The sequence below is a fragment of the Schistocerca piceifrons genome, chromosome 1, assembly GCF_021461385.2.
Source record: "Schistocerca piceifrons isolate TAMUIC-IGC-003096 chromosome 1, iqSchPice1.1, whole genome shotgun sequence".
Lineage (NCBI taxonomy): Eukaryota > Metazoa > Arthropoda > Insecta > Orthoptera > Acrididae > Schistocerca > Schistocerca piceifrons.
Window position 1 is genome coordinate 1220659293 of NC_060138.1, and position 12451 is coordinate 1220671743.

Sequence of the window (12451 nt, forward strand, 5' to 3'; positions counted from 1 at the left end):
ATGAGAAGACATATCCTAAGGCATCAAGGAATCGTTAGTTTAGTAATGCAAGGGGTAGGAACTCTAGAGCGAGAACGACATTTGACTACAGCAAGCAGATTCAAAAGGATGTGTGTTGTAGCTGTTACGCAAAGTTGAAGAGGCTTACACACGACAGGCTACCGAGGATAGCTACATGAAACCGATCTTCAGAATGTGGGCCCGCAACAGCGATGTTTCAAACTTTTTGTAGTTCCGTGATTTATTAATCCATGCCCTACTTTTCAACAGTTAGTCTGTCGTTGCTGCAACTTTCGCGTCTTTGCCTCACACTGAAAAACAAAGGTGCTAGTACAGAGCCGTGGGGGCAATCCTATATTCTGCGAACGCCCTTGTCTTGAGTAGCGGTTTTTTTTTTTTTTTTTTTTTTTTTTTTTTGCAAGAGGAGAAGCTATAGCGGTACAGCAGCCACCTAAAGGCAAAGCGGCGAAAACAAAGAACTCGCTCACAGCTACGGCGCGGCTGCATAAATCAGAGAGCGCGGGCGGTTGTGTGAGGCGGCGCTGCCGGCTTTTACGACGCGCGCCCCTACCGTGGCAGCCGCATAGGCACGGCCCGCCAAACAGAGGCGGAACGAGGGGGGGAGGGCACAGCCAGGGCACGACAGCCCAGGCGTCTGCCCGGAAATTACTTAACTACTCCCGCACAATGCGACGCGGAGAAATGGCCTCCAAATCCTCCAGCGCGTATCGCTTTCATTGCGTCACAGAAACATAGCGTTTCGAAGGTACAGGAAGCGAAATCTACTCATGGTTTAACTGATCTATTCCAAGAAGGATACCGTGAAGCATCGATTTTTAATTATAATTATACAGTGAGGTGACAAAAGTCATGGGATAGCGATTTGCACATGTACAGACGGCGGTGGTAAGGCGTACATAATGTTTATAAGGACAGTGCGTTGTGGCAGCTGTCACTTGTACTCAGGTAATTCATGTGAAAAAGTTTCCCATGCGATCGTGGCCGCACGACGGAAATTAAGAGTCTTCGAACGCGTAATGGCAGTTAGGGCTAGACGCATGGGACATTCAGTTTCAGGGATAGTTTGACAGTTCAATATTATGAGCTCCGCAGTGTCAAGAGAGTTCCAAGAATGTCAAATTGCATGCGTCACCTCACCTCACAAACAACACAGTGGCCGATTGCCTGTACTTAACGACCGAGAGCAGCGGCATTTGTTTAGAGTTGTCAGTGCTACCAGACAAGCAACACTGCGTGACATAACCGCAGTAATCAATGTCGGAGATGGGACGAACGTCTCCGTTAAGGCAGTGTGGCGAAATTTGGCGTTGATGGGCTATGGAAGCAGACACCCCACGCGAGTGCGTTTGCTAACAGCACGACATCGCCTGCAGCGCCTCTCGTAGGCTCTTGACCATATCAGTTGGGCCCTTGACTACTGGAAAACCGTGGCCTGGTCAGATGAGTCTCCGATTTCAGTTGGTAAGACCTGATGAGTATTGCGCAGACCCCACGAAACCCTGGGCGCAAGTAGTCTACAAGGCACTGTGCAAGCTGGTGATGGATGCATAATGAATGGCGCGGGCTGCGTTTACACGGAACGCACTGGGTGCTCTGGTTCAACTGAACCGATCGTTGACTGTAAATGGTTATGTTTGGCTACTTGGAAACGTTTTGCAGCCATTCATGGACTTCTCAAACAACTATGGAATTTTTATGGATGACAGTTCGGGTCACAATTGTTCGCGGCTGGTTTGAAGAACATTGTGGACAATTCGAGCGAATGATTCCGCCACCAAGATCGCCTGGCATGAATTCCATCGAACATTTATGGGACATAATCGGGAGACCACATTCAGTACAAAATCTTGCACCGGCAACATTTTTGCATAATGAACGGCTATAGAGGCAACATGGACAAGTGTTTACCGAGTGAGGTGGCGCAATGGTTAGCACACTGGACTCGCAAACGGGAAGACGACGGCTCAATTCCGCGTCCGGCCATCCTGATGTAGGTTTTCCGTGATTTTCCTAAATCGCTCCAGGCAAATGCCGGGATGGTTGCTTTGAAAGGGCACGGCCGACTTCCTTCGCCGTCCTTCCCTAATCCGATGAGATCGATGACCTCGCTATTTGATCTCTACCCCCAAACAATCCGACCCAACCCAACGCTCAGCGTTACCGCAGCACTTCCAACGACTTGTTGAGTCCATGCCACGTCGGTACACTGCACTAATACGGGGAAAAGGAAGTACGACACGATATTAGGAAACATACCATGACTTTTACCACCTCACAGTACAAAAAGGCGAAAAGAAAGTTACATAATTAAAAAGGTGCCTAGCTACAGATGTGCAAAAATAGTGACGTGTGTACTCAGCCGCTAAGAGGAATAAAGGGAAGTAGACTTACACACACGAGAAAAGTTTCCCTCTTTCTCTCACACTGCTACGAACTTCTACTCCGCGTACCAGTCATGTGCTATGGTATGTATGACACACGAAAATAATAACATTTCATGAAATTGCGTTTTAGGGTCGCTCATGTTTCAGTGTTGCAAATGGTTCATTTGCAGTAACACACGCATATCGGTCAGCTCCAAGGTCAACACTGGAAAACAAAACGAAGCCTTCGCAGGTATCAAGGGCTGTACAAAACGTTGTTTACTGGCGTCGTTTCTTCGCTTACTTTTGTCTAATAGTAAATGGAACTAACTTTGCGTTCATTTGCCGCCGTTACCACTCAATTTGAAGTAAGTTCCTAATTTTCAGTTTCTTGATTCTGAATAGCTACGACATATTTGTTGTAGGCAATGCATCCCTGAAGAACGCTACAGACGAAAGGCTACATAGATGCAATTTATGCATAGACAAAATAATAGGAATAATGTGGATATTAAGTGTTTGTAAATACCACAAGGGTCTCTGATCGCACATGTTTCCGATTAGGGATTGTTGTGGCATTTACAAAATTTAATAGACTGGATCGCTGTCATCTTCATAGCGTCTATTGCGCCTCTCATCAGTTGATAACGACAGTTCTATTACTGTTTTAGAAGATACATTTAAATGTGCGCTGAACAAAATTCCAAATAAGTTTGAGAATCATAACTGCAGGTTGATGAATTTACATCTGAGGTTACGTGATACGACATTCACATTGCGTTGACACAAGGGAAATGTTAATTTGAGCAGTTAACACAAAAAGATATTTTTCAGCACACTGCTTAAAGGACTAACTTCAAATGCTCGAACAATTAAAGAGAAATCAAAGAGTTATTTCAATTATATTCACAGTAACAACGCAGCATTTCTTGTGATCAGTTCTGAGGCTAAAATTTCAGACACAGTTTTACGTGGAGTGTGTTACTTTAACATACAAGACTTTTTTTTATCATAGATGAGGTCCAATAACTTCTGCTTGTGATAGTGCAACATGTCATGCGCAGTCATATTTTTATGATATCGACACCACTGGTTGAATTTCGACCACAGGCGGTACTAGTACTGCATCTGTAAATTAATTTTAATTTCAATAATCAACAACCTCAGTTGCACCGTTTACCTAGAATTTACCTAGGTTTCAGTCGGGATAACCCAACCTTCTTCAGGATAACAGTAACTACCGTTTGTCCATAGTGGACATCGTCAAGCTAAAACTACAAATCCATAAATTATCGTCGGACTGTAAAACTTATCTGAACTGCCTCGGCCCCACTTCGCGACCGCGATGCGGCAGCCACGAGTGCTGTACTGGAACTCAAGTTCAGGGTGAACCAGGACTCCACTTACAAACTTTCAGAGGTGGTTGTGTGGAAGAAAAAATTGTCTGGCAAACAAGAGCTCTAAAATGTGTTATTTAAGAGCTATGAGCACGTGTTAATTTTCGATACTGTGAAACACATCATACTACAGCAAGCTTAAAATGTATACTTTAAGAGCTGTTAGCACTTGTTCATTAGAAAACGAACAAGTGTTAATAGCTCGTAAAGTATTCAGTTTAGAGCCCGTTTTTCCCACCCTTTTTTTGTTGTTTTGGTCCATCATACCACCACGGAAAGGTTATCCGTGGACTTCTGGTTCACCCCGTACGTAAATCTACTGAAGCATGATCTAGATAGTGGTAAAAAGCCACGTCTTTGTATTATAAAACACGCTTTTCAGTTTTAGCCATTCTAGCTGGGGTATTTCGCTTCTTGTCAGTACTGTTGAAAATTCCTAGTCTGCTGGTTAAATTGTGAATTAATGTCAGCCCACGATCAATTCATACATGTAGTGGAAGTGGACTCAAATCTCCTCAGTTAATGAAACCAAATCTTAGGGATGCAAGACGAGCGAGTGCAGTGCTTGTTGACATCATACAATAACAAGTAAAACCAAATCGTATTGCTATCAGAAGAACGAGTGCAAAGCTTGTTGCTTTCACAAAATAATAAGTAATTTATCCTTGTATTTGTCTACTGTGCACAAAGATAATGCCGACACAGTGAAGCTAACAAACTGGGTATATAATAGGTTACATATACTATATTAAAGCTAAAGCAATTACAACCCTCGGTCACAAAATGAAAGTCTTTTGACCAGGTTTCGACACTTCTATGAGTGCTTTCATCAGCAATTAAATATTCAAATTGGCCTATAATATAAATACAAAATTACGGGAAATTTTTTTTATATAAAAGTGTAAGTAGTGGCTAACAGTACAGGAAAGGAAAGAAACAGTACCTACAAGTCACGTAGAAGATAAATATCAAGCGAGAAAGGCTTTAGTCACAAAAATTTAAAAAAGAATACATGGAACGCGAGCCACTATGGGCTGCTCATACTTATAAAGCCACAGGTAGCAACAGACTGACGCGTCCGAGTTAGCAACTGCGGGCAGGTGAGCATTGCACCAAGAGTGCCATCTAGCAGCCGTAAATATAAGTAGGCTACTTAACATTTAAAACATAGACAGCTGAATACTAAAGTGAACAGTATTTAGTACAGGAACTAACAGGCAAAGTTTTATTGGACAGCAGCAGACATTGTAACTTATTGTTTAGGTAAAAGCATAGGAATACAGTTTGAAGGCTGAAAGCTGACTAACGGTACTGTTAATGGCCACCCCCTGTAGCTGAGTGATCCGAGATGACTGGGTGTTGTGTCGTCTTCATCGTCATCATTCATCCCCCTTATAAAACCGGCACAGTAGCTCAGGGTGTTCTCTCAGAGAGGCGGTGGCCCTCTGTAATAAAAAAAACTGAATAAAGGAATCAACGATCAGCTTGAACGGATGTCATGTGACGTCCGCCCAGACCAACCGCAACGAGCAACACGGAACAAAATAAAGAAAGAAAATAATAATAAAGTGAGCGCGACAGAATATCAATCCTAAGGGCCCGGGTTCAATTACTGGCTGGGCTGGAGATTTTCTCCGCTCAGGTGCTAAGTATTGTGTTGTCCTAATCATCATCATTTCATCCCCATCGAGACGCAGGTCGCCGAAGTGGCGTCAAATCGAAAGACCTGCACCAGGCGAACGGTCTACCCGACGGGAGGTCCTAGTCATACTACAGTATTGTTAATCAGTTTTCAGTCTTCAAACTGTGTATCTAAGCTTTTACATAAAAAAGAAGTTACCATGTCTGCTGCTGTCAAATAAAACTTTGCCTGTTAGTTCATGTACTAAATACTGTTCATCTTAACATTCAGCTGTCTATATTTTAAATGTTAAGTAACCTACTTATATTTTCGGCTACCAGATGGCTCTCTTGGTGTAATGTTCACCTGCCCGCAGTTGCCAACACAGGCGCCTCAGTCCTTTAAAACTTTAACATAGATGTATGTTTAATGTCTCACCTAACCAGGAATAATTGTCGGACACGTTAAACGATCTTGAAATTTAAGTCAAGTATTCGTATGACATAAGTTTAGTTCCTCTGAATTCTTCAAGCAAGTAACAACAGATTAATAGAGCAAAGTTATCCAAATATTCAAATAAACTGATCAACTGAGACTTTAACACTGTGGCACCCTCCATCGGCAATGCTGGAATTCAGTATGGTGTTGGTCCAACCTTAGCCTTGATGACAGCTTACACTCTCGTAGGCATACGTTCAATCAGGCGCTGGAAGGTTTCTTGGGGAATGGCAGCCCATTCTTCACGAAGTGCTGCGCTGAGGAGAGATATCGATGTCGGTCGATGAGGCCTGGCACGAGGTTGGCGTTCCAAAACATCCCAAAGGTGTTCTATAGGATTCAGGTCAGGACTCTGTGCAGGCCAGTCCATTACAGGGATGTTATTGTCGTGTAACCACTCAGCCACAGGTCGTGCATTATGAACAGGTGCTCGATCGCGTTTATAGATGTAATCGCCATTCTCGAATTGCTCTTCAACAGTGGAAAGCAAGAATGTGCTTAAAACATCAGTGTAGGCCTGTGCTGTGACAGTGCGACGCTAAACAACAAGGGATGCATGCACCTCCATGAAAAACACGACCACACCATAACACCACCGCCTCCGAATTTTACTGTTGGCTCTACACAAGCTGGCAGATGACGTTCACCGGGCATTGGCCATATCCACACCCTGTCATCACATCACCAAATTGTGTACCGTCGAATCCTGTCTCGGGCATGGATGTGTGTGATGTCCTTAGGTTAGTTAGGTTTAAGTAGTTCTAAGTTCTAGGGGACTGATGACCACAGCTGTTAAGTCCCATAGTGCTCAGAGCCATTTGAACCATTTTTTGTGTACCGTCATTCGTCACTCCACACATTTCTCCACTGTTCAACCGTCTAATATTTACTCTCCTTACACCAAGCGAGGCGTCGTTTGGCATTTACTGGTGTGATGTGTAGCTTATGAGCAGCAGCTCGACCGTGAAATCCAAGTTTTCCGACCTCCCGCCTAACTGTCACAGTACTTGCAGTGGATCCTGATGCAGTTCCTGTGTGATGGTCTGGATTTATGTCTGCCTATTGCACATTACGAACCTCTTGAACTCTCGGCTGTCTCTGTCAGTCCACAGACGAGGTCGGCCTGTACGCTTTTGTGCTGTACGTGTCCCTTCACGTTTCCACTTCACTATCACATCGGAAACAGCGGACCTAGGGATGTTTAACAGTGTGGAAATCTCGCGTACAGACGTATGACACAAGTGACACCCAATCAGCTGACCGCGTTCGAAGTCCGTGAGTTCCGCTGAGCGCCCCATTCTGCTCTCTCACGATGTCTAATGACTACTGAGGACGCTGATGTGGAGTACCTGGCAGTAGGTGGCAGCACAATGCACCTAATATGAAAAATATTTGTTTTGGGGGGTGTCTGGATACTTTTGATCACATAGTGTATGTTGTCAGCTTCCCGGACAGTAGACCCGCCACTTCTCGTTCAAGCAGGTCCTCTATTAGCATCCGAGTGAAACCCCTGCTAGTCCTCCCATTAAGGAAAAATTCCTGGCGGTATCGGGCATTGAAACCGGATCCTCCTTGTCACTCAGAGTATCTGTCACGGAGAAACAATTACCGTAACGTCATAGCTGAAAAACTCCAGCGTGCAGTAAGTGTGGAGGTTTGTTTTCCTCCCTGCATGGAGCGGTGCTAGCAGCTGGACGGAGCCGCTCCGTCGCGATTGCTTAATAATGGCGCAGGGCCCCGACGCTCTGGTCTTCCAAGAGGTGTCCTTCAGCTCCATCTGTGACAATTTACATCTAATCACGCAGCCTTGAATGCCTCGTCGTTCTCATTCACTAGATAGCTCTCAGCGCTTCTAACCGTGGCTGCTGTACGACTGCTGTTGCTGTTTAGCTTTAGATGCAGTAAAATGTTACATCAGCACATTTCTTAGGCAAAACCTCGTTTAAAATGGAAAGTGAATCTCGATATAGAAGTACTTCAACACTTATGTTTACGAGTGATATCTTGAAGATAAAAAAAAAAAAAAAGCAACACAAGCCTCTTTATCGCATCAAACATTTACTGGACATAATCGAGAGGTCAGAACGTGCACAATGTCCTGCATCGGCAACACTTTCACGATTATGAACAGCTACAGGGGCAGCTAGGTTCAGTACGACTGCAGGGGACATCTAACTACTTGTTGGTCCTTGCCACGTGGAGCTGCTGCACTACAGCGGACAGAATGAGGTCTGACACGATGTTGGGAGGTAGCCCATGACTTTTGTCACCTCATTGTAATTTCTGAGGCTGTACGTCTGGAGCACAGCATTGTATGCAAGTGAAACAGGAACTGTGGGGAAACAGGAAAAGAAGAAAGTGGAAATGTTTGAGATGTGGTGCAACAGAAGAATGTTTGAAACTAGGCGGACTGATATGGTAAGGAATGAGCTTCTCTGCAGAATCAGCGAGGATAGAAATATTTGGAAAACACTGACTAGAAGAAGGGACTCGATGATAGGACATCTGTGAAGACATCAGGGGACAGAATGAACTTTCACTCTGCAGCGGAGTGAGCACTGATTCAGTCCTTGTGCACTGTTTCAAATCAGCACACGCTCCGCTGCAGAGTGAAAAATTCATTCTGGAAACAATGCCCTAGGCTGTAGCTAAGCCATTACTCCTCTTTATCCTTTCTTCAAGTAGTGCTAGTCCTCCTGCAAGGTACACAGGAGAAAGGCTATGAAGACCGAGAGGTAGGAGGTGAGGTACCGGCGGAAGTGAAGATGTGAGGGCGGGTTGTGGGTGTAACCTGAACAGCTCAGTCGGTAGAGCACTTGCCCGTGAAAGGCAAAGGTCACAGCTTCGAATCCGGGCCCAGCACGCAGTTATAATCATTAGGAAATAAATTACATAATACTGGAGGTAGTTGTAGAGGGAGACAGGGACAGAACTACTTCCAACTCCTATTTGAGAACGTTTGTGCAAGTGCTATTCTGAAATAAAGAGGACAGAATGTTGTGACGGGCTGCTCAAACCACTCAGGGGAAAAAGATGGTTGGTTGTTGGTTTGGGAGATAGGGACCAAACAGCGAGGTCATCGGTCCCATCGGATTAGGGAAGGATGGGGAAGGAAGCCTGCTATGCCCTTTCAAGGGAACCATCCCGGCATTTGCCTGAAGTGATTTAGGAACATCACGGAAAACCTAAACCAGTATGGCCGGACGTGGGTTTGAACCGTCGTCCTTCCGAATGCGAGTCCAGTGTGCTAACCCCTGCGCCACCTCGCTCGGTAGGGGTAGGGGAAAAAGAGAGAGAGAGAGAACTTTCGAAGAGCAAGATGAAAATTAATGTAGCTGTCATCAAACCGAGGGTTGGTTTGGTGACACGTCAAAAAATTGACAAACGTCGGCCAAAGAACCCGGGACAAATGCCGTGGGCACCATATCAACAAGTGGGGAGGAAGTCTCTAGAACTGTGTACGTGTTCATATGTTTTTCACATAGTTCATTAGCTGCCTCTTCAGTAGAAGAACTGGTGATGTTTTTTCATTCTATACTTGTATCACCTGCAAACAAGGACTAAATTTGCATCTTATTGGAATGCAGATGGCTCATTTATGTACCAGAAAAAACAGAGGACTCAAAACAGAACCCTGTGGCATACCATCTTTGACTGCTTGAAATTCTTAAGTGCATGTTGCTATGAGATCAACGTGGAATTGATACATTGTTGTAAGATGCACTTATTATCTGGATAAAATACCGTCCTCCACCCACGAAACAGTGGCTTGAGGTGAATGTATGAAAATGAAGACTAATCTGCATAGCCTCGCATGCAACGGCCTCCGTGAGAGGAATCGAAGCTCGGAGGAAGTTGTGGAGCGCAGCTACTCCAGCAGTGTTGTGAGTAGCCTGCAACAAGCTGTTGAAATCAAACTGTTGGTTGACAGACTTTAATAGGAACGTAGAAGCGGAATTGCTGTGGAGGAATTCTGCATTCGTAACGGACAAATGTCCCCGGGACAGAAATATCACGGCTTGGAGCTGAATGTTCCTAGCCGCAACCGTTGGAGAGAAACGTTAACTACGTACTAAGTCAAGCGTCCTGTAAATCTGACTGTGATTCTGAAAAGCAAGGCACTCGCTCTTCGCAGTCAACGTTTTGTGATGACAGACTGAGATGGCAGCCTTCCAGTACTCACAGATGTTTACCGAGGCTTGTCAGGATGACATATCAGTCTCCGCCAGTTTCATATTGCGCTTGGACTCTCTTTAAACTGAACCGTGAGTTCTCTGTCGTCATAAAGTTCCGTTTCGCCAGAGACTCTTTCACGTTTCCCCATCTATTTCGCAGAAGTGCATCCTTCAGTAAACTGTGTTACAGCTGTGAAGAACATGGGCCGTCTTCCGGGACTCATCTGCACAGATGACGTCAGTGCCGTTGAAAAGAATTCATATTTTTGTCTTTAACAGTCAGGGAGAAAATGTCCTTCCATCTGTCCCGACACGAATTACTATGGTCGAAATTATTTCAAACACAATGGATAAGATCAAGTTGCACTCTAATATTTGCATCACTGTTGTACGGATGTGACCAGCAGCAACAAATGGACGTAAATCAAGAGTCCTAGTTTAAAGATTTCCGTATTTTTTGCAGGCTTCAACACACATATTACATAGGGGGCTCTTGTGATCACGAAGTTTACAGGCAGCTTTGAGCTGGCAATGTAAAAAAAAACTCCTCTAGCTCGTTTCTAAAAAAAATCATTTGGGTCAGAGTTTTTGATAGCTCTTTCAATTCTCAGTTATTTTAAATATTTTTAACAAAAAGAACGCAATAATTGTACGAGACATGTTAAAGATCAGAAGCTGAAATGCGTTGCAAATAATCCTGAAAAAATGCGTGTCACATGGCAGGTGAACGTTCCTTGTACCAGTCATCTGGGGATAAAACCACAACATTGGATATTTGAAGCTTCTGTGACGCCACACCATGAGGTCAGTCTTGTAGCAGTCTCATTACTGATCGCTAACCTACAACACAATTAGACAGACTGTTTGTTCTTGAGCTACCAAATGTATTGTTCCAGAATATGTAAAGGACACTATAAAGCAATCAAGTCAAATAAAGCTCTTTATCCTCAGTAACATGAATGCTTCTGATTCCTTAGATTTCAAGAAAGCATCAGATTGTAACATAAACACAGCAAGTCTAAACATATCTGAAGTACAATGGGTTGTTTGGCGGAAGAGACCAAACAGCGAGGTCATCGGTCTCATCGGATTATGGAAGGAAGTCGGCCGTGCCCTTTCAAAGGAACCATCCCGGCAATTGCCTGGAGCGATTTAGGGAAATCACGGAAAACCTAAATCAAGATGGCCGGACGCGGGATTGAACCGTCGTCCTCCAGAATGCGAGCCCAGTGTGCTGAAGTACAATGGCTGTGATTTGACAAACATAAGCCTCATCTAGTTAAGACCAGGAGAAGCTTAAATGAAACCGAGGCCTGGAAAGGTATCCCTGCTTTGAGGAAAGGTGTACGAATGCAGAACACAAGAAAATGCAGCTACCTGTCCTGGATGTTACCTGCGACATTTGTGAAGAAAAGAGCAAATATTTGATTGAAATGATGCAGTACCTGATAGATAATGACCACTTATAGTTTTAAAAAAAACGGAATGAACTTTTCTAAGTTTTTGATGAGTATTGAACTATATCATTTAGAGCTTTTCATTCCATTTTCAGTAAAATTTTTATGCTATTTCAATACAATGTTTGTAATTTCCCTTTGGCACTGCATTCACACCATGCTTAACTTTCAAGTAACAACACATCAGTAGTGCAATTGTGACTATTAACTACCCAGTAAACTCATTTGCCGCAAATTCATGAGTTTGGCACTTAGAGCTTGTTTTATTTCAAGTCTTCATTTACAAGGGGAGGCCGCCAATTGTGAAATTCAGATTCGATTCATACTGCGCATAATAAAAGCTCATGGCCAAAGGTGTAATGTGACAAAGCACCAAGATGCACTTCTCAGCCGTCGTCGAGAAAATCGACAGTTAAAAGAAACCGTTGCGGTGAAATACTCTCTACGATTAATAATTTTCTACAGCGTCGTGGCGCAGCGGTAAGCGCTCGGGTTCGTAATCCGAAGGTCACCGGATCGAATCTCGCGCCATGCAACTTTTTTTTTATTATTAGTTTTTTGTAATTTATATATATATATATATACTATTAATGAATTGCTTATGCATGTTGGTGAAGGCGGATCGCTCTCCAATTGTACCGCCTCCATTTTTCCCCTTTTTTTTTAACAGGGTGTACCAAAGCTCTCCTGTCCGCACTGATTTTCGACGATGTTATAAGTTGCGCTAGGGACCGCATCTACCTTCTTTCGAAGTTAGCACGCAACTACACTATTATGCGGCTGCTAGTTTCGGCCCATTCAATATCTGTCCTTCAAGTGTAAAGAGCGAGTAACGGAGTTTATATTTCATACCTGCCACAGCAAATTTGTGTTCGTGGTGTCTCTATTCTAATTCGAACGTTTGACTTACGCTATACGT

General features: G+C 43.9%; 1 protein-coding gene across 1 annotated transcript in view; it reads left to right on the top strand.

Moving 5' to 3' along the window:
• The window catches only part of LOC124779529 (formin-like protein 14), a 189695-nt gene that overhangs the window by 68167 nt on the left and 109077 nt on the right, over positions 1-12451 (top strand). The gene's annotated exons all lie outside the window — the stretch shown is intronic.